This window comes from Arachis stenosperma, chromosome 10, assembly GCF_014773155.1.
Source record: "Arachis stenosperma cultivar V10309 chromosome 10, arast.V10309.gnm1.PFL2, whole genome shotgun sequence".
Taxonomy (NCBI): Eukaryota; Viridiplantae; Streptophyta; class Magnoliopsida; order Fabales; family Fabaceae; genus Arachis; species Arachis stenosperma.
The window spans coordinates 21307214-21330877 of NC_080386.1; the positions used below are offsets into that span (position 1 = coordinate 21307214).

Below are 23664 nucleotides of genomic sequence, written 5' to 3' on the forward strand. Positions count from 1 at the left end.
AATGTAAATGATATTATAATGGGATCATAAATAATAATAATAATTAGAGTGAGGAGGATATTTTATTCCTTTGAATTTTTTGTTTTTTTAATTGAGATTTTTATTTTCAAAGACAAGGATAGTGGATACTAACAAACAATGTACAGGCTGTACAGGAAAAGAGAGAGAGTAATAGAAAAAGAGAGAGTAATAGAGTGCGCTGCGTCTTTGAATTCATGTATGGCTTTTTTATTGATTTTCTCCTCTTTTTATTCAAGAAAAAGTTTTTTTTTTCTTGATCATAAATAATAAAAATTATAATATGTATATTAATATAAATAATATTATAATAATTTTATAAATAATATTATTAAAAATAATTATAATATTGATATGAATTTAATTTAATTATTTTAAATTATAAAATAAAATTTATAATTTTATGTATAATATTTTTGTGTAGTTGTGTTAATTTTATATATAGAGTTTAAATTTTATGTATAGTTGAGTCATATGTTAACGGACTCTAAACACAGCAGATTTTATACTAACATCTTAAATACTTTTTTTTATATACATGAACTAACATCTTTATTCTACCTACCCTCTTCAAGCCTTCTTCTTATCCTTTTAACATTTTCCATAAAGCCCAGCAATATAAGGCCTATGATTATATTGAATCATTAACAGTGTTAAATATAATCACTCTTCTTAACACTTCAGTACTTCACCATGATAAAAAAAAAAAAAAAAACCCATTCAATGCCTCACGTGATGCACAGCAAAAGTAACATAAAAAAGTATTAATAGTCTTCCGATCTTGTCTCTTATAATAGGCAGTTGTTATTTTATGGCTTTAACAGCACATACATATATATGTAGAAAAATTTCTCTTTTTACACCATAGAACTCGCCTTTGTATAATGTTCCCCTATTTTAAATTTTAAATGCACTACAACAAAATAGCATTTTGGTGACGCTTAATAACAATTTTTACCGTTGATAAATTTTTTCGTAACTGTTAAAAAAGTGTCACAAATTTGAGCATCGCCATGTGACATAATGACGATTTTGGACTACTGTTGGTAAGAAATGTCACTAAATTATTTGTGATGGTTTTTTAAGTATAAAATCGTCATTAATTTGTAACACTACTCAAAGTGTTTTTTTATGCTATATTTCGTGACGACTTAAAACTGTAACTAAGTTAGTAAATTTTGTGACAGTTTCTCCTTATATTTTGTGATTTTTAAATCGTCACAATATTTTTAGTGACGGTTTGAAACCATCACTAAGTTTTTAATTTCTATAAACATCACCATCTCTCTCATATCAAGTTTCTTATTTTTGAATACTTGTGTCACTTCAAAAATGACACCATCTTTCTAGCAGCATCATTCTTTTATTGAATTTTACCAAAATTATTTTCATTGTAAGTAATAATAATTTATATATATGTATACAAATATTATAATATCAAAAATTTCCTTCACAAAAGTAGAATTCCACAAAAATACCAACATTGTATTTCAAAACATAAAATAAAAAATACGAGAAAACTAAAAATAAAAAAATATAGGGTTAAAATTTGAACCAAATATTCACTTTGCTAGAGATTGAACTAAATTTGAAAGATTTTGATGAAAAAAATATGAAACGAAGAATTAGAAAGAACTACTATGAAGCTATGAAGGTAATGGTTATTGGTATTCTTTTATAAAAGAAAATAAAAGATAAGGTTCAAGAGACTCAAACGCGCTTCTCTCTTTCCGAACGCGTTTGCTAAACACACTCTAAATCATTCTAGGTATAATTGTATAAACTTCTCATTCACAACTCTGTTTATTATCCTTGTTTCCATTGTATCTTTTTTTGGTACTTCACATATGAGTCTTTCAATTTAAAAGTTATTAATTCAGATAAGTGCAACCAGGCTGCAGGAACAGTTAAGTACAACTAATGAGTTGGTTACCATTTCGTGTCTGTCTTACTTGATGTGCCTATTTCGTGGGCACCAGTCACAAAATGGCTACTCTTGCCTAGTTTGCTGGCGCCGAGCAATAAGTGGTTCTGCCATGTCAGATTCAATTCGCGAGTGCTCCCCTGAAATGAAGCTTAACCCATTTTGCAAGTGCTTTCTCTGAAGTAACTCTATGCATTTACATTTTTATCCATGCGTATTATGAGAATTAATGTATTTTTTATTTATTCAAATAAAAAACCTTCCTTGTCCCTTCTATCTCAGTCTCACCAAAATCCAATCCTAATTTGTGAAACCTATCAGACCAAACAAGGAAGCCACGCCCCCCACCATCAACCCCACCACTATCACCTCCATCTTCTCCGTCATCATCATCATCCTCATCATTGCCTCCATATTCTTTTATCGGAACCTCCTCTTCCTCTCATTCTAATTCTTTACCGTTAGCTCCTTCCTCCAACCTTTCTCAATAAAATTTCCAATACTCAGAATCCACCAACAAAATCCTCCCTGAAATTTTCCTTGCTCTTCACTTTGTTCCCTCCCTCGCCACCATAATTGCAGTATCGACATTTCTATTTCTAGGGTTTTGTCAAACGATTTTGTCAACAGGCTAGTAACACTAATGACCACACTTTCCTTGATCGATGAATCCCAGAATCGTTGGATTTGGATGGCAAGAACTATCTTGATGAGATCTTTGGTGGCAAGTCGTACCATGTTAAATCCACTCTGCACTTGAAGCTATAGTACCTGTGTACCACTAGCCATTTTGGAGAGAAGAATGATGAGAACTGAGTTTAATTATGAATTTTAATGAATATGAATGAATTAAAGTGATATTGAAAATGAGATTGAATTTGATTGTGATATGTTACTGAGTAAGAGGCAATAGTGTGATCCACTTGCTCCGGGTAAGAGTTGAGACTCCGGGTAAGATGCAGTGGTTTTATCCACTTGGTTTGGGTAAGAGTCGAGAAGCCGGGTAAGATGCAATGGCGTTGTTCACTTGCTCCGGGTAAGAGTTTGAGACTCCAAGTAAGATGTAAGGGCTGAGTTTTATTGTCGCTTGCTCTGAGTTGAGAACTGTAACACTGCCTGGGTAAAAGACAAGGGTGAGGTTGTTCCCTTGCTCTGGGTACGCGGGTAAGATGCAAGGGTTGCGGTTGGGTCTCACTTGCTCTGTATTTGGTGTTTTATCCAGGGTTTGCTACTGGACATGTCGGGTTTGGCTATATAACCGACAGATGAGACTCATCGGCTATAGGACAGACATGCATCATGTGCATTTGTGTGATTTTTTTGAGAAGGTTTTGTCTTGGCTTGCCTAATTGTTTTACTATAATTAATTGCTACTTGTCTTATATGTTGTACTGGTTATCCATAATTGTGTTTTCCTTGATTGTTTTGTATGTCTTTGCAATAGAGAGGTCCCTCATTCTGGCAGAGGTGACGCTGAGGGTAGTTCCACCAGTGATTCGGAGGGTTGAAGGAGACGGAATGTAAAGTGTTAGGTTAAAGTTAGATCTGGAATTGGGATACCTTAGATAACTTACCAAATTTTTGGTTTAGTATACTTCTTAAGTTTAATTCTGACTGTTGGAGTTCTAGGAATGCCTCTGGCTTTTCTGTGACCTTATATATTATCTATGTGGACACCTTTATCATACTGAGAAATTTTGGTTCTCATTTCATACATATGTTGTTATTTTCAGATGCAGGACGTTGGGCACCTCAGTAAGCATTCTAGAGACTCTTTGGAAGTAAAGAACAATTATTGGACTTAGTGTTTATATTTTGTTATATATATATATATATATATATATATATATATATATATATATATATATATATATATATATATATATATATATATATTCTCCGCCTTGTATATGTTATATTTTGTCCTTCTTAGAGGTTTGGAGAAATAGGTGTTTCTTTTTGGGTTATACTTTATGGGTTATGTATATATGTATTTATACTTTGGCCGGCCTTTACTTCACAGGTCGAGTCTAGGGCTTGAATTATATTTACCCGTTGGAACTCTATATATATATGTCTTTTGGTTTTCTGTATAAGCTTTACACCTTATCATTTTCTGTGAGTGATACATCTTCGGTTTGGTTTTGATCGTACCCCTTTCTTCAAGGCACCTAGTTATATATATATATATCGAGAGAGAGAGAGAGAGAGAGAGAGAGAGAGAGAGAGAGAGAGAGAGAGAGAGAGAGAGAGAGAGAGAGGTCGTAACGCCATACCACCTTTGATTTACCTCCTAGGTGTAAAGCTCTGTGTGATAGGGTGTTACAGTTCTGATGTCCAGTTTTGCATTGGGTTTAGTTGAGGAGAGAAGCCTGGACAGCAGTCATCGTAGTTGAAGTTAGGGGCTACAGAGAGGAGTAGTGGGGTCTTTGTCCTCGTTGGAGGTCTGTGATCGTGAGAGGTATGGCGCCAGTGGTTGTCGGCTTGTAAAGTGTGCTAGTCATGGGTAAACAGGGTCACTGATAACATGATGGTTGCCATTGTAGTTTGTAGATGGGTATTATGTTGGCATAAACAATAGTAATCAGTTTTGCTTGAATATAAGTTCTGGCATCAATTTAACAGGATAATTAACATATGATTTTGATGAGAAAAGAAGCCATTACGAGGAACAAAGTGCAAATTCTATTTCCATGCAATTGTTAACTACAAGAAAAATTCCAAGTGTGGAGGCTCAAAATGTTTTTACAACTTACAAGAATCACTAACCTTATCACACAAATTGCGAGCTTTATCCCAGTCTATATCATGATATGGTGTGTTATAGAGCTTTTTTCTCAAAGATAACACTGATGGTGTGATTAGACCAACAAACCTCTTGCCATATAAGTAGAACATGGACAAATAGACCATCTGACAATGACATCACATCCTTCTTGTATAGCACAAAAAATATAACTCAATGTGAAAAATACATATAACATTAAACAATGTTTAAGATAATTCACCTAAAAACAAATTATAATAAACATAGACAACTAATTTTAAAATGATTCGTTGTATAAGTAATCAACAATAGAAGTCATTCTTAAGGAATAAGGATTGCATACACCGCATGAACTAATGAACACATACTACTATACCAGCCTTTTATATTCAGTAACCATGATATACAGTACTTAATCATGACACAAAGGTTTCCAGATTGAACAACAACAAAAATTTCAGCACAAAATTTACAGTAGAAGTCTTTTATAAAACTTTATGTTAAATCATCTTATTCAACTCAAAATGATATATGTATCTCTCCAGCAACAAGATCAGCTTTCGTGTTTAGGTTGAAAGGAGTTCTCACTATCATAGTGCAATTTGCTCTATTCCTGGGATAAAAAGTCCAACTAATATACAAAAGCTGATCATATCAGAAACTTGATCCATTTGTAAACATCCTAACAAGAAACACTCAACTGTAAAGCATGAAAGAAAAACAAACACTTGGAGACAATCTATCATTTAAGTAACAGCTACTTAACATCGATAACCACTTAAGTGGATCGTTGTTCTTAAACTGAAAATATTTTACTCATCCATTAGTTCATGTATTGTCTCTAAGTAGCCATATCATAGGGGGCATGGGATTATTTCTTGACCATTCATGCGCCCCGAGCACCTATAATCAGAAAGTAGAAAATAAACATATATACCATATACATTAGTAAAATCATTAAAAATGTCTTAATATTCATAAGATGAAAATTTAAAATAAAAAATAAAGAGACTCAAAGGTAGGCTAAAATTTTAACTGAAAGCCACATCTTCTCCTATGATATTATGTAAGTAACACCACTATGTGATTGAATCAAGTTACGTGCCTTCTCCATGTCTCCTCCTCCATCATTAGGTCCCTCACTAAGCAATCTCAGAACAACATAATTCAAGACAGAGCCAAACATGGTGCTTGGACCTTCAATATGCAAATCTCATTAACCATCCTTGTTCCGTAGTTACAGTAAACTAATGAGAATAATTTCTAGGACAAGCCCAAAGATTAGGGGAAAGGATGGGATAATGCTCTTACCTATTGATTATAGAGATATCGGCATATTTCCTTTTTATGTTCTTCTGTTAAGACTACATTCAGTGCCCCAGTGACAGAAAGTGTAATCATCTGTTTGATTGGATATCCCAAATAGTATTTGATATCCACAGTTATTAAGTCAGAAGGAAGACAATGTCAAACATATTTTTAAAGGAAAAAGTTTGCAATATTGTCAAAAAGCATACATTTTAAAGCTAGAATATGTGAAATATAGCAATTAATAGGGAAAAAATTTAATGCAGGAGAAATGATCAAGTGTTCAAAATAAAACTTACCAAGCCAGACATAAGAAACAAGGGACCTCCATAATCTCTAGGCCAGTGTCCATTGTCACTCTAGAGGGTTAAATCGAAAGTAATGGCCCCTTTTAATGTTCTTGTCACAGTTTCTTTAGTAACATCTTCAATCTTTCACTCAGACTTTGGGTAGGATTTCACTAATTGGGTTCTCTTTTGCAAACTGCAATATTTTGTAAGAAACATCATTGAACTTAAAATAATTGAATTTTTTTATATCAGAAACTTATAGCTTTGATACCATAACAAAGCAAAAAATATAATATATAACCTCCCAGTATAACTATATGATAGAATGATTATCTAAAATGTTCTCATTTTAAATATTTAAAAAACACTTCTGAATTGATTTCCACGTTCGAAGAAGGAACAAGTATCAAACAAATACACAGTATAGTAATAATTAATGCAATTTTTTAAGAAATTAATGAACTAGTTTAGTGTTTGATTGATTAACAGCAAATAAAATCACAACTAAAAGCAGAATTTCTATAGAGGAGACTGTTATGCCAGTAACAACCAACTTTGTAGACAAGGCTAAGAAAGCACCTGCACAAGGATTAGTTTCGCACCCAAATGTAGCGGAGAAAACAACTCATGATGTTTCCGCCCTAGACCCACATATTCAAACTTAATATATGCTGTCACTTCTCCTCTACATAAAGTATGAATCATTGATAACTATAATCCTTAAAATTTTTTAAATAGGGACCACTAATCTAACCAAATGCTCTTGCAACTTTTGATACTTTATTTAAAAATAAAAAAGAATAAAAAATAAAAAGAAATTTATAAAGTATAAATTATAAATAAATAAAAAAATTTACTTTGATATGATTGTTCCAAAAGAATTGAGTGACACATAAAATATGAGAGAGACAAACAATGCAAAGTCATTAGCAGTGTATTCATCGAAAAAGCATAAATATACATCACTCAACACACCACTACATTTAAAATAAAAATAAAATTTAACAAATGGCCGGTGACCAGCAATGTCAAATTTGTCATGGAACCTCAAAGAAGAACAAAGATGCACAATTTCATACAAAAATAACTCAACTTGCAAATTAAATTAAGATACCAATAAAATGCCTACTAAACAACGTTAAACAGAAAAATGTTACAAAATGCATGGTACCATTATAATTATGATTATAATCACAATTACAATCACTATAATAAGTTTTACCAACAACCATCATCAATATTATAATCACTAATCCTTCCGTTTTTACTATCTTAGACAATGACATCAAAAAATGAGAAAAACACAAACTTCAACACGCAATGATAGACTTTAAAAACAAAAATAGAAAAAACTAAACTAAACATAAAAAGAAAAATTATCAAAACTTGAATGAAAATTAACCTAAAAGAGAAAAAGAGTAACTGAATGCACTTGAGGAGATCAGCGCTATGTTTGTGTTCGAAGCAATTCCTGCGGAAACTCTTGCGAGAAGCTTCAATCTAAGCGAGCTCTTTCGGTGATCCAAGATTAGGATCGAACTCCCAAATCTGCTAGCCAACGTAATTGTTAATTGTCCGAAGCCATGGGCTTCCGCCATCGAAAATCTTGAGCCTCCACATTCTCTTCGGTCTAAACGAAACGAGAATGGAAAGAAGTTTGAAAGTGACAGAGATGAAATGCAAATGCAAATGCAAAATTGAAAATGAAAATGAAAATGGATGTGAAGGAAGGTATGTAGGAATAAGAGTAAGTAGAAGCCACAAGGTTAAGAACATAGTTATCAAAACCAAACCGGTAATCAATCCGTTCATATGACCAGGTCATTGGTTTAACCAATAGGTCACTGATTCACCCAGTTAACCTGGTCTTAATTAAAAAATATAAAATTATCTACATAAAATTAAAAAATTGTTTTAAAACTTAAAATGCAATTCTTTACAAACATGTTAATAATCCTGTATCAATTTTTAGATATAACTAATGATGTAAAAAGAGATAATAAACTAGTCTATTGTACAAAATACTTTCTCAATTTAAATGAACAAGAGCGATCAAAAGATAACATAATCAGTAAATTAAGTCCAAGGGATAATCTAAAAATCGACATCAATATCTTCATAGAAGAAATTTGGAGCTTGATCAACATTTTCCTCATTTTAATTTCAGCAACAAACAACACAACAACAATGCTCAACATTTAGTCATGATAATCAACAACAAATTCAACTATTCAAGTATTCAACTCTGTTATCCAGCAACAAAATTCAAATTAATAATATTATCCAACAATAAGATTAAAGTTTAGTGACCATAATCAACAACAAATTCAGGTTTGGTAACAATTCTAAAAAACCAAATACAACAACAACCACCACCAGATTCAACAATAATTTTAACTAAAATTTGTTTAGGTTCAACAACTCATAATCAATAACAAATTCAAAAAATTTAGGTTTAGTAACAATTCTAAAAAATCAAATACAACAATAACAACCACCATATTCAACAATAATTTTAACTAAAATTTGCTCAGGTTCAACAATTCATAATCAACAACAAATTTAACAAATTCAAGTTCAGTAACAATCCTTAAAAATCAAATGCAACAACAACCACCAGATTCAAAAAAAAATTAACTAAAATTTGCTCACGTTCAACAGTAATTCATAATCAACAACAAATTCAGGTTCAGTAACAATCCTAAAATACCAAATACAACAACAACCATCATATTCAATAATAATTTTAATTAAAATTTGCTCAAATTCAACAACAAATTCAAGTTCCGTAACACTCCTAAAAAATCAAATACAACAACAACAACCACCAAATTAAACAACAATCTATTCTTAATATATAAAAGTAGATACATAAGCATGCACCATATTACTTTTGAGACATTTTCTTCCTCCTACTAATGCCATATCAGCAATATTGCTTACTTGGCACAACTTTAGAATCAACCACTCAATTCTTGCCAAATCAACTATTATTTCCAAATCAGCAAAAAAATAAAATATACAAATAAAAAACTAAAAAATAGAATCCAATAAGTTTGTAACCTACAAATACATTGAATTCATATTCCTATATTTATTATATCTTACCGTTATAAATAATACAATAAATTTATAACCGCAACAATTAATTTATTAATTTTTATAAATAACTCACTAAAGGTAATAAATATCCGTATTACAAACGTCATAATAATATTATTAATCATAATAAATTTTACATTATAAGTATTTAAATTCCATACCATTTAAACTACATATATAAGTCTCTTATCATTATTCCTTCATATAACATCAAATTTAGCACAAAAAATTTATTTCTGAACTGCACATTTCAAACTTACTTAATAGAGCATCATTCTTTCAGAGCAGAACGATTAGAAATCGAATAACTATCCAAGATCTAATGGCCATGCAATGAGAATCTGATGATCAGGTATGACAAAAAAAATCACAACATGCATTATACATTCATACTTACTCAAATACTATATACCTAATGATAACATAAATTAAATATTGGAATAGGAAAAGATCTTCACAATTTTAGCAACGATAAACGAAATTGATGACAAATTAGGATGAAACTATGTTAAATGTAAAAAGTGTAAGAAGAAAGCATATAAAAAAAAGAAATAACTACATTTGTGGTACATGTAATCAAACACCACAATAATCAACAATAAGGTAACTCTATATACTTTTCATAATCTCATCTATCAAATTATTAGTTGTTAACCCAATACTTATTTTAGGTTCTAAATTCAATTAAAGGTTTCAGATCAAAGTGTTACAACAACTTTTATACTATTTGATGGCGACGCAAAAAATTTATTGGGCACAACTGCTTCAAATCTAATGACATTTCAGAAAAATAATGACATTGAAACACCATCCTATCAAGAGATTAAGGAGAAAGAAAACCACACAAATTCAAATTCAAGACATATCTTCGGAAGAAGAACATACATACAAAGATGGAACCAAACAACACAATAGAAAGTGCATCAAACTTAACAATTCATAAAGAACATGTCTTCACAAAAACCTACGACAAAAAGAAGAAAGCAGCAACTCTAACAACCAACAGAAAAAAGGAGGACGAGTACCACGTAAAATGACTAAGTCCATCAACTAAAACAAATGTAAAAATCAAACTACCAAATAAAAATGTTACTTTGTATAACTCCAACATCCAAATCTTTTATACTACAAATTATTTAAAATAAAACACCTTTTAAATTTAACTTCAATTTACACCTATTTAATTTATTTCTACAAAACATAATAATTTTTAATATTTATTATATACTATCATTAATTTACCATCCCGCGCATCGCGCGGGTCTCATTCTAGTTTTAACTAAAATTTGATCAGGTTCAATAACAATTCATAATCAACAACAAATTCAGATTCAGTAATAATACTAAAAAACCAAATACAACAACAACAACCACCAGATTCAATAACAATTCTAATTAAAATTTGTTCAAGTTCAACAACAATTCTAATTCCACCAAAATCGACACTGAACCAGTGAAAGGATAGGGTCAAAGATTCGAAGGGAGCTCACATAGTTAATCCGAATATTTAATACGAGCATTCATGGCATTATAGACTTATCGTGAGTCACATTTTTAGTGTATGATATTCATATAATTATTGCATAAGAGGTATCAACAGCAAACAACCACCATCAGAACCAGGTCAGCTTCTACAACCTTGTGTGACTTCTTCTTAACCTTGTGGCATCTACTTACTCTTATTCCTACATACCTTCCATCACATCCATTTTCTTTTCCATTTTTACCTTCACATTTGCATTTGTATTTCATCTTTGTCACTTTTAAATTTCTTTCCATTCTCATTTTGTTTAGACCGAAGAGAATGTGGAAGCTTAAAGTTTCCGATGGTAGAAGTCCATAGCTTTGGACACTTAACGATCACGTTGGCTGGCAGATTTGGGAGTTCGATCCTAATCTCGGTAAGCTTGCTCAGATTGAAGCTGCTCGCAAGAGTTTTCGCGAGAATTGCTTCGAACACAAGCATACCGCTAATCTCTTCATGCGCATTCAGGTACTCTTTTTCTCTTTTAGGTTAATTTCTATTCAAGTTTTGAAAATTTTTCTTTTTTTAAGTTTAGTTTCTTCAAATTTTTGTTTTTGAAGTCTATCTTTGTGCGTTTGAGTTTGTGTTTTCCTCATTTTCTGATATCATTGTTGAAGACAGTAAAGACGAAATGATTAGTGATTATAATAATGATGATGCTTGGTAAAACTTATAATAGAAATTATAATTGTGATTATAGTCATAATTATAATTGCAACGTGCATTTTTGTAATATTTTTCTGTTTGGCATTATTTAAGTAGTATTTTATTGGTATCTTAATTTAATTTGCAAGTTGAGTTATTTTTGTGTAAAACTGTGTATCTTTGTTCTTCTTCGAGATTCCAGAACAAATTTGACACTGTTGGTCACTAGCAATTTGTTAAATTTTATTTTTATTTTAAATGTGGTGTTGTCTTAAGTGATGCATTTTTATACTTTTTCAATGAATACACTGCTAGTGACTTTGCATTGTTTGTCTCTTTCATGTTTTATGTATCACTCTATTCTTTTGAAATGATTATATTGAAGTAAATTTGTTTTATTTATTTATAATTTATACTTTATAAATTTATTTTTATTTTTTATTCTTTTTTATTTTTAAATAAAGTATCAAAAGTTGCAAAAGCATTTGATTAGATTAGTGGTCCCTGTTTGAAAAATTTTAAAGATTGGAGTTATCAATGATTCATACTTTATGTAAAGGAAAAGTGACAGCATATGTTAAGTTTGAATAGTTGGGTCTAGGGTGGTAAGATCATGAGTTATTTTTTCCGCTACATTTGGGTGCAAAACTAATCCTTGTACAGGTGTTTTCTTAGCCTTGTCTACAAAGTTGATTGCTATTGGCATAATGACGAACAGATTCTTGCGTGGTCTAGAATTTTACAAATAAGCTCTCATTGAAAGTATAGCTTCTAAACCAACAAAAATCCTTTCGTACAAAAATTTGTTTGTCACTTAAGGAGAATAATATAAATCATAAAATAGTGGTTTATCACATAATAATCCCCTCTTATAGAAATTCTTATTTTAGTTGTGGTCTTATTTCCTTTTAATCGGTCAAACACTGAGTTAGTTCATTAATTTCTTAGAAAATTAAAGCAATTATTACTATACTGTGTACTTGTTTCATACTTGTTCCTTCTTCAAACGTGGAAATCAATTCAGAAGTGTTTTTTAAATCTTTAAAATGAGGATATTTTAGATAATCATTTTATCATATTGTTATACTGGAAGGTTGTATATTATATTTTGTGTATTGTTATGGTATCAAAGCTATATAAGTTTCTGATATCAGAAATTCAATCCTTTTAAGTTCAATGATGTTTCTTATAACACTACAATATTTTTAAGCTATTGCAACATATACAGTAAACAACACTTAAAAAGTATTGTCTAAATTTATCAAAAGCAACATTTAATTTTTGTTGCAATGAAATAATATTATGGCAACATTTTTGTAATCAACACGTTATAAGCGTTATCTTTCATCAATTAAAGAACATGTACAAAACGTTACTTCAACAAATTACACTTGCAACACTTATAATATTCACATATTACACTTTATGGGAGTTACTTTAAAATCTTTCATAAACTTCCCATCATAAGTGTTGTCTAAAACATGTAAATGTATTTTTCACTTAAATTTTAACCTTCCCTCCAAATATAACAATAGAAATTACTTTTTCCCTCCTTAGTTAAGAAAATAAAAAAGCAAATGATTCAAACAGTGAATACATCAGCTTTCATTCATTCATCATTTGTGTGTTTATAACATATCAATTAGAAACAAAATTCTAATGAGGAACCCTAATAACCCCAACCCCAACCCTATCATCATCTTTTGAATTTTCCTAAATCGATGCTATTTACGGTTCCTTCTCTACTCGTGCTGAATCATTCCCTCTCTCTTCGCGCTCCTCTATACAACAACCTCTCTACTCACGGTTCGTGGTGTGTGTTCTTTCAATTGATGACTCCGATGTTGAATCTCCGATGCCAGTGGGTGAAAGAGCTCAACGGCGAGTCCGATTTAGAAGCGTAGTCTCACCGGACGGTTACATCTCCATATGCGGCTTCAGTTTTCTTCTCTCCGGTACTTTGCGATTCTCTCTCTCACACACATACACACACACTTACACTCCTCTTTGCGTTGTCGTTTAATGCATTTATGGATGCTAACGTGATGTCATTTTGAGGCAGAGAAAATGTGATGCTGTTTACACGCACACTTACACTCCTTTTTCCGCCGTGTCTGGACGGTTGTGGTTAATTTCTTCTTCACTCGCAGTATTGTCAATCTCAAAACTGAGGTCCTTGTTACTTATAGTTTTCTGGTTATATTTAAATTGAAATTCAATGAAACTTATGCATAGTAGTATGATTAACGAAAGAGAGAGGATAATAAAAACCAGAGGTGCTGGCTCTGAACTGCAATGCACTGAATTATTAGTTAGAAATACTTTTTTAAGGTCAATTTGTATTGCCTTGTAACAGGAATTTCACTAATGAATTTTTATTTTTTCCAAGGGACTCAGAAACCAGCATTTATAGAAAGAGAGAGGGAATATCGATTTTTGGCTGTAAGTAGCTTTTTTTTTTCTTATTTAATTTGGTGACAAAATCCAACTTGTAAACGGTTCAATTATAATTTGATATAATTTGTCCTCTTCAGGTCTTTCCTGAATCACTAGATGAGGAGCTCTCTGTCAATCCAGCAGTATGTGACTCAAACTTTAAATTTTAGTAATCTTTTATTATCCTAAGTAACAATGGTTGTTATTTATAATGCTAAAATTAAATATTCGATGCTAATATTTTATTTATGATTTTGATGAGAAGTTACTGCTTAATTATTTCTAGTCTTATAAAATCATTGCAGTGTTTTGTTGTTATAATATATTCTTGTGGTAGAAATAGATAGCCAACCAGCAGAAGCCTTCACAAAATTATGTGAATTTTTGGCTTGTTATTCAATTATTATTGATGAAATTTCAATTTGGGAAATTTAACATTGGATTCATCTCAGTATTAAGATTCAATTCTAGAGTTGAACACAAATGAAAAAGAGTTGCAGACCTAGAAAATCCTTAAACGCGGCAAAAAATTGTTGAAGTTTCAAATTAGGAACTCATCTCGTAGAAATAGCTCAAATCAAAAGAATTCAATGTCTTAAGAAATATTCCAAATGAGAACCTGCACAATTTGCTTCAATTATTTTTAAAGTTTGTGCACAGTGCACAAGTTCAAAAGTAAAATCAAAGAAAGAATAAACATGGGAATATATATAATTGGTGCTGTTAGCTATATTCTCTATCTCTGTATTCATGAGTTAATGATTTCATTAGTTGCTAATGTAAGTATGTAAGAAGTGAATTAGTGGCTTAAAAGTGAATATTTATAATTGATACTAAGATTCTTTTTTCACCAAATAAGTATAGAGAGTTAATTTGTTATTGTAAATTTATCTTAATTTCTGGAAGTTTTAAGATTCAAAATTGAAATTTAAAATTTAGGATTAAAAGTTGATTAATACTAATTAAAAAAGTTGGCTCCCATACTAACTTAAATTTTAGGTTTTAATGCTCTTCCTAATTTCTAGTATAAGCATTGTTTTACTTCACTAGTGTTACCATAGGGTACTCTAAGACAGACAGAAAATTCGAATTGTCTTTTTCTTGGTATGTTTCCTTCAAATTATATGATTATTATCAATGCTTCTTACACACAGACAATCAAGGCAATTGATTAAGTTAATTAATAATGTGTTTGTGGTTCAAACTCGAGCTTTTATGTCTCGTTTCATGCATAACACTTCCAGTGCTAATGCATTATGGAACTTTTTGTCTGGCATTTTATTTTTGGGGGATCATTTGGTGTGCTTTATAATCTTGGACCATATTTTGATTAGTCTCAAACTTTTACAAAGAATCAATACAACATTTGCTTCAGTTTGGTGCATTTCCATAACTCTTGAATTGGGGAACGCTAAGGGGACCTCTCTAGTCTTTTATGCTTTTAAGATTAAGAAGCTCCCTACTCACTTACATATTGCATCATATAATGACTTGAGGAACCTAGGGAAGACGTTGAAATTTGAAAATAAGGTAATATTAATAATATGCATCTTATATATATCACAAGATTAATGATAATTGGCAAGTCTTTCAATTATTGGGACCTTGTTATTATCTTTGCCTAAGTGTTCTGATTTCTTTACTTTCAGCTGAATTATGATTAACACATGACCATGACTCAAAATCTATTTGGTTACCCACCAAGTGTTTGCCAAAAGTCCTCCATGAACAGAGGAAAACAAAGGTGCTTTATTATTAACTTCCATCTATTTGACTCAAATTATCTCCCTTAGAGCCCTCCATGAACAGAGGAAAACAAAGGTGCTGAAGAGGAAGCCAAAAACTATGTTAAAATCCCTGACCTTCTCATTCCCTTAGAGTCCTGCCATAGTTCAAAGAATAATCCTTTTTCTTTCTTTTCTTCATTTTCCCAGAACATGCAAATGCAAGTTATTGATGAAATGTTGCAATCTTTTATACCTCTCAGACCTCACTCTAAGCCTAAGATTGCCCTTTCCTTCTTGCTAACTTATACCCTCCAAAGTTCTCATCCGCTCCCAATTGCACTTACTGTCCTACAACGGACTCTGCGTTCTGGCTGCTTTCCAGTTCCCCAGACACATGTTCTCCTCACTTCTGCTTGGTTGGTGTTTTCCAATTCTCTTTAATACTGACGATATTTAATTTTTCTTTTCAGGATTCCATTTCTTCAGAGAGAATAACTATGGAATCCAGTTTATGTTTTATTTTATCTATGTAAACTTACAAATTGCCTTCGCATTTCTGGTGGCTGCCCTGTTTTTGAATGTTAAGACTGCTACAGGTTTGATCAAATTCGTTTCTGAAATTGTAGAGTCTATAATTATTTATACATGCTTTCAAAATTTTATTTCTTTTATTCATATCTGGTTAATGGCCTGTGTTTTTCATAATTGCAATTACAACATATATAGTTGTCTTTGGAACTGGACTGGTAGCTGCCTTTCTTTTCCCAGATTTGATGAAGAATGATCTATTTCCAAGTAAGTTAAATGGCTGAAAATCAGGATATTGTAGTAAAGAATCTTTCTTTGACTGGCAAATTGGGATGCTGTGGCTAATTTATCTTTGACATTGATAAACATGGTTGATTAATAACAACAATAACAATTTTCATTAGAGTTACTGGCTTACCTTTCTTTTCTCATGAATAAATCTTACTAATGGTGGAAAATGTTGTTCAATGGTTAGACTTAGATACCCTGCTTTGGATCTAATCCTGTGGGAACAAGAAAATTTTGGTTTCCAATATAGATATTCTTCTCCACTCTTGTCATGTTGTTAGCTCATTAACAATGTGATCTTCCTACGAATTGTAAATATGGATGAAAAGTATGAGCTATAGGCTTATAGTTTGTAATAAGTATGAAATTATTCAGTGGCTCTTTGATCTCAGCAATCCATTCTCACTTTGTTTCACAAAAAAGTGGGATCTTCTACCATGATTACTCGAGATTTATGAATCACCTATGGGAACCACTGGGGGAGTGTTGGTTAATGAGAGCACCCTTTTAATAGATCTCTTATGGTTCTAGACAAACTCAAGTTTTCAAAATGAAGCCCTAATAGTAAGGCAAAGCCTCAAGCATTATTGCCTCAAAGTCTCTTTGTATTCTTGCCAAAAGCGGTGCCATTCCCACCTTCAGGTCCTTCAAGGAACCACAATGGCATTGAATTACATAGCTCATTACTTGGGAAACAGAAACCATAGTGCGTGGGTTTATTTCTTTGGAAAATTTTTGCAAGTTTTGGTTCATTTTCTTTCTATTCTCCTTTGTCTTCCAATATATCAGCTCGCAAACACATATCCTCAGATTTAAAGCCAATGCATGTATATGGTGTCTTTGAGAGATGCCTTGAGACCACAATTTAATTTGTAGGTAGCTAGCTTCACATATGTGATAAAATCTCTTTGTATGTGCATGAAATTAAGATTCAGCTTGCAACTCATCATAATGTTAATGCAAATACACGTTTTTGTTTGTACAGTTTTTTTTTAATGATGAAACTTTATTATATAATATCATCATCTATTCAAGTGAGAAGAATTAAATGTATTCAAGTGATAATACCATTTTTTCTTTATTTCCTCTATTTATGAAACATAAGTCGCATTGCTAACAATATCGTCGAAGCTTGCATTTTTTGCATTGATTGTGTGTCTGAATATATTTCTTGCATTGATTGTGTGTCTGAATATATTTCTTTTGTTTCAAGGGAATCCTTTCGTCCTATAGCTTGGCCACATTAGAAGGAGTTTTTTAGACCTATTTATTACTTTTATATCTATAGTATTTAATATCATAAAGAAATTTTTATTATAATTTCAGTTTTAATGATAAGTTGTTTATTTTTTGTTGTGTATTATTTGCAGATTTAGCATATGGGATAAGTCAAGCATGGATATAAAATATGCAAGTAGATTGACATCTTTTTGATAAATATTAATTACTATTTTGTTATGACAATTATTGTTAGACAAGAATTTTATTATTTTGTTGAGAATTATTGATGAACATGTATTTAAAATACTAATTGAACTTTTTAATATCTATTTTAATTAGAATTTTATTATTAGTTATTTTGTCTTTTTTATAATTTTTTTCTATTTTGCACAAATTTATTTATTAATTAAAATAATTACACATGTATGAAAAAAATTTATTGTAAATTTTATTTTTTTGTATTTTTATTACAAAAATAATTTTTATTTTTATCAAAAAGGCAACCCTTTTATTAGTTGCATATTTTGAATATTAGACAACACTCGTATGGTTAGATATCCAAAAGAAAAGGCAACACTTGTATAGGTTGCATATCCAAAAGAAAAGGCAATACTTTAAAGGGTTGCATATTCAAAACTAATAGGCAACATTTCAAAAGATTGTAAATTCCAACTTAGAAGCAACACGTAAAAGAGTTACATTTTATTGCAAATAGGCAACACTTTTTAGTAGTGACCAAAATACGAGAGAAGAGACAACACTGCAAAAGTGTTGTCTCAAACACACCTTTGAAGTGTTGTTATTTTTCAACCAAAGGTAACACTTACCGAGTGTTGCTCTCAAAAGCGTTGCTTTTGAAACAAAAAAGTGTTGCCTTGATCTAAGGCAACGGCTGCATATGCAACGCCGTCCAAAAACGTTGCCTTAGGTCTAAAAGTGTTGCTATAGATCAAAAGTAACTTTTTGTCAGCCTTTAGCAATACTTTTTAAATGTTGCCTCAACTTAAAAATGTTGTAGTGTAAAAAGGGCCATTACTTTTCATTCAACCCTCCAGAGTGACGATGGACACTAGCCTGAAGATTATGAAGGTCCCATGTTTCTTATGCTTGGCTTGATAAGTTTTATTTTGAACACTTGATCTTTTCTCCTATGTGAAATTTTTTCTTTGTTAATTGCTATATTCCACATATTTTGACCTTGAAATGCATGCTTTTGGACAATACTAAAATTTTAGCCTTCAAAATTGTGTTTGAAATTGTCTTTTCTCTGAATTGATAACTGTGGAACTCAAATAATATTTGGGTTAATTGCTATATTATGCATATTCTGGCCTTGAAACACATTGTTTTTTACAATACTATAACTTTTTACCTTCAAAATTATGTTTGACATTGGCTTCTCTTTGACATGATAACTATGGATATGTAATACTGTATGGGATATCCAATCAAACAAATAATTACAATTTCCGTCACTGGGGCACTGAATGCAACATTAACAGAAGAATATAAAAAAGAAATATTATGAATCTCTATAATCAACAGGTAAGAGCTTTGTGCTATCCTTTTCCCTAATCTCTGGGCTTATCCCAGAAATTATTCTCATTAGTTAACTATAACTACAGAACAAGGATGGTGGATGGGGTTTCAGTATTGAAAGTCTAAGCACCATGTTTAGCTCTGTCTTGAATTATGTTGTTCTGAGATTGCATGGTGAGGGACCTAATCATGGAGGAAGGGACATGGAGAAGGCACATAACTGGATTTAATCACATGGTGGTACTAGCTACTTACATAACATTATGGGGAAAATGTGGCTTTTAGTTAAAATCTTAGCCTATCTTTGAGTCTCTTTATTTTTTATTTTAAATTTTCATTATATAAATATTAAGACATTTTTAATGATTTTACTAATGTATATGGTATACTTGTTTATTTTCTAGGTTTTGATTATAGGTTCTCGGGGCACATGAATGATAGGAAATAATTCCATGCCCCTTGAGATATGGCTACTTCCATACTTGCTTCCATTTCATCTAGATTATTGTACTTTATTCTAGTTAATTATTCATCAATCTTCTCAAAGAGAATACATGAACTAATGAATGGGTAAAAATATTTTTAACAACTATCCACTTAAGTTGTTATTGATGTTAATGAGCTGTTACTTAAATGATAGATTGTCTCCAAGAGTTCATTTTTATTTCATGCTTCATAGTTGAGTGTTTCTTATCAGGAAGTTTACAAATGGATCAAGTTTATAATATGATTAGCTTTTGTATATTAGTTAGACATTCTAACCCAGGAATAGAGCAAATTACACTATGGTAGTGAGAACTCCTTTCAACCTAAACACGAAAAGCTGATCTTGTTGCTGGAGAGATACATATATCATTTTGAGTTGAACAAGATGACTTAACATAAAGTTTTACAAAAAACTTCTGATGTAAACTTTGTGCTAGAATTTATTTGTTGTTCAATCTGAAAACTTTTATGTTGTGATCAAGTACTGTATATCATGGTTATTGAATAAAAGGCTGGTATAGTGGTATGTGTTCAGGAGTTCATGCGGTGTATGCAGTCCTTATTCCTTAAGAATGACTTCTATTATTGATTACTTATATAGATAATCATTTTAAAATTAGTTGTCTATGTTTATTGTAATTTTTTTGGGTGAATTATCTTAAATACTGTTTAATGTTATATGTATTTTTTACTTTGAGGTATATTTTTTGTGATGTACAAGAAGGATGTGGTGTCATTGCTGGATGGTCTATTTGCCCATGTCCTACTTATATGACAAGAGGTTTGTTGGTTTAATCACACCAACAGTGTTATCTTTGAGAAAAGAGCTCTATAACACACCATATTATGATATAGAATGGGATAAAGCTCATAATTTGTGTGCTAAGGTTAGTAATGCTTGTAAGTTGTGAAAACATTTTGAGCCTCCACCCTTAGAATTTTCGTTTTTAGTTAACAATTGCATGGAAATAGAATCTGCACTTTGTTCCTCGTATTGGCTTCTTTTTCTCGTCAAAATCATATGTTAATTATCTTGTTAAATTGATACTAGAACTTATATCCAAGCAAAACCGGTTACTATTGTTTATGCCCACATAATACCCATCTACAAACTACAATGGCAACCATCATGTCATTATTATTACTGGCTACTTTGTTTGCCACCCCGTTATCAACTAAGTAATTACTAGGAAACTTCTTATGTGCTTATCATTTTCCTTAGAATAATGCCATTGTAAACCACCATTATAACATGTTATCTCCATTTTAAAGCATTGATTCTCTCAAAAGCTTTAACTGATAGGTGATAATACAATAATAGTTTTTATATATTTAATGTCCTCTGTTGTTTGAATTTTAAAATTTTCTTTAGCTTTAAGCTTGAGCAATGCAGAGGCTCATTCCTTTTGTGATGAAATTAAACTGTGTGGAAGAATGTAAGTGAGAAGTGTCAGACTGTTGGGAACTCCGTCAATGGGGCATAGCAAATTAGCATTTGATTTTTCTAAAATTGTTAACTTCCAATTTAATTGTGCTAATAAAGATAATATTACAAGAGGATTGTCTTTGTTTTCATGTAGGAAGACTTGTACTATCCTCATCCATTCATTCAAGATGCTCTTTGGGCCACTTTTACACAAGATCTTGAGCCATTATGATGCATTAGCCTGGAAAAAAGTTGAGAGAAAGGGCTCTAACGACTGTAATGAAGCATATACCCTATAAAAATGAGAATACTCGGTATATTTGCATAGGTCCTGTAAACAAGGTAATTTTTGAGAGGGACTTGATTAGCAAAAATACTGACAATTTTTATTCATTTATTTTTGGGGATAAAAATGTAATACTAATTATTTTGTTCATGTTGTTTTGCACGGTTCTCAATCAGGTGTTGAATATGCTCTGCTATTGGATAGAAGATCCAAATTTAGAGGACTTCAAGTTGCATCTTCCAAGGCTTAATGATTATTTGTGAATTGCTAAAGATGGCATGAAAATGCAGGTCCATATATTAGTCAACCTATTCACTCTTATTAGAGTGATTAGAAGATGTTTTTAATGTAATTGGACATATCCACAGATGATTAAGAATGATATAGGCTTAAAATTGATATTTATATGGTGCAAAATAATATGTGAAACTATTATTGCAGCATTATTGAATATTTCTTAAGGTCATATAATAGTGTCTGTTAAAGCTTACATCACGAAATTTACTTGTAACCAATTTTTGTTGCAGGGATACAATGGAAGTCAACTATGAGATGTTGTATTTGCTGTCCAAGCAATTATTTTATCTAACCTCCTTGAAGAATATGGCCAAACTATTAAAAAAACTCATTCGTTTATTAAAAAATCACATGTAAATTTTACATTTTTATTACTATTATTGCATCGGTTCACCCTTGTTGATCAACATTTCTCATTTTTTTCTTCCAAAAGGTTTTAAAAATTTGTCTAGATGATCTTAATTATTGGTGCCGTCACATTTTCAAAGGTGCTTGGCCTTTTTCAACTAAAGATCATGGATGGCCGATATCTGACTGCACATCTGAAGAACTAAAAGTAATTATTGATTGAAAAAAGTAGAAAATATTGTACTTGTTTAATTTATTCTGCCATTTTGATAAATATGCTACTTTTCAGGCTGTTCTATTACTTTCCAATTTTCACCAAAGATTGCTGGTGAGCCAATCGAAGCAGAGAGGCTATATGATGCTGTTAATGTCGTGCTCTCATTGCAGGTAATAGACTCATGATGGCTGAAGCTAGAATATCTGAGTAGTTTGAGCAAATAAATCATTGATAGATTGGTAGAAGAAGATCTTCATTTTATCTTTTTCTTTCTTGTAAAGATATCGTATCCACTCTCTATTCAACCTTTTCTTTCTCATTAATTTGTTCATTTTTCTAACAATATTTATTTATTTATTTATTTTAAATATCTTGTGTGTCTGACTGTGATCCACGGTGTATGAGCAAATAGCTTCCTTAAAATTTGTTGAATCTCTTTGAAAAATCAATGTTATTATCCAGAGATGTATTTATTTATTTATTGAATTTTCCTAACTCTTCAGAATAACGATGGTGGCTTTGCAACATATGAACTCACACGATCATATAGATGGCTGGCGGTAACTTTCTTTTATGAATAATTAGAAATTAGCCCATTTGAATTATACCATGTGAATAATAAAGTATGAAAATCTACTACAATGTAGTCAATTATCCCTCTACCATATTCTCTTAAAACTAATTTCTCAATTTGTCAAGCACATGTATTTGAAGTTATGCCAGAAAAGCTAAATCTTTGAAATTATTGTTTGTGAACAAAAATTTTTGGCCTTTCCTCTAGATTTTAGAATTACAGCTGATGAGTTGATCCTAAAAATTTAGGAAGTTGATTTTGGATTAAAATTAGATACACACTTAGATGAATGCTTTCTCTTTTGTCAGATAATAAATCCAGCGAAAATTTTTGGCGATATTGTTATTGATTATTGGTAAGTTGTCAAATGCTTGTTTAGTATAAATTTTTGCATTCCTCTTTCTACCCATTAACCCATCATTTGAATTTTTTAATATTTCTATTTGTTATGTGCTATAGTTATGTGGAATGTACATCAGCCTCTCTGCAAGCATTGTCATTAGTTCAAAAATTATATTCCATGCATCGCCAAGAAGAAATAAGCTGATGTATTAAAAAATTCACTGTATATATTGAAAGCGTTCAAGCTTCGGATGGTTCATGGTTGGCTACTCCCTTTTTGGAAACCACTATTTTCAATTTTTTTTCTATTGATTTGATGGTTAATTTATGCATGTTGTGGTTTTGCTCTCTTGCTTTTAGGATGAATGGA

General features: G+C 31.2%; 1 pseudogene; it reads left to right on the top strand.

Moving 5' to 3' along the window:
- The window catches only part of LOC130956859 (cycloartenol synthase-like), a 44126-nt pseudogene that overhangs the window by 6204 nt on the left and 14258 nt on the right, over nucleotides 1-23664 (top strand).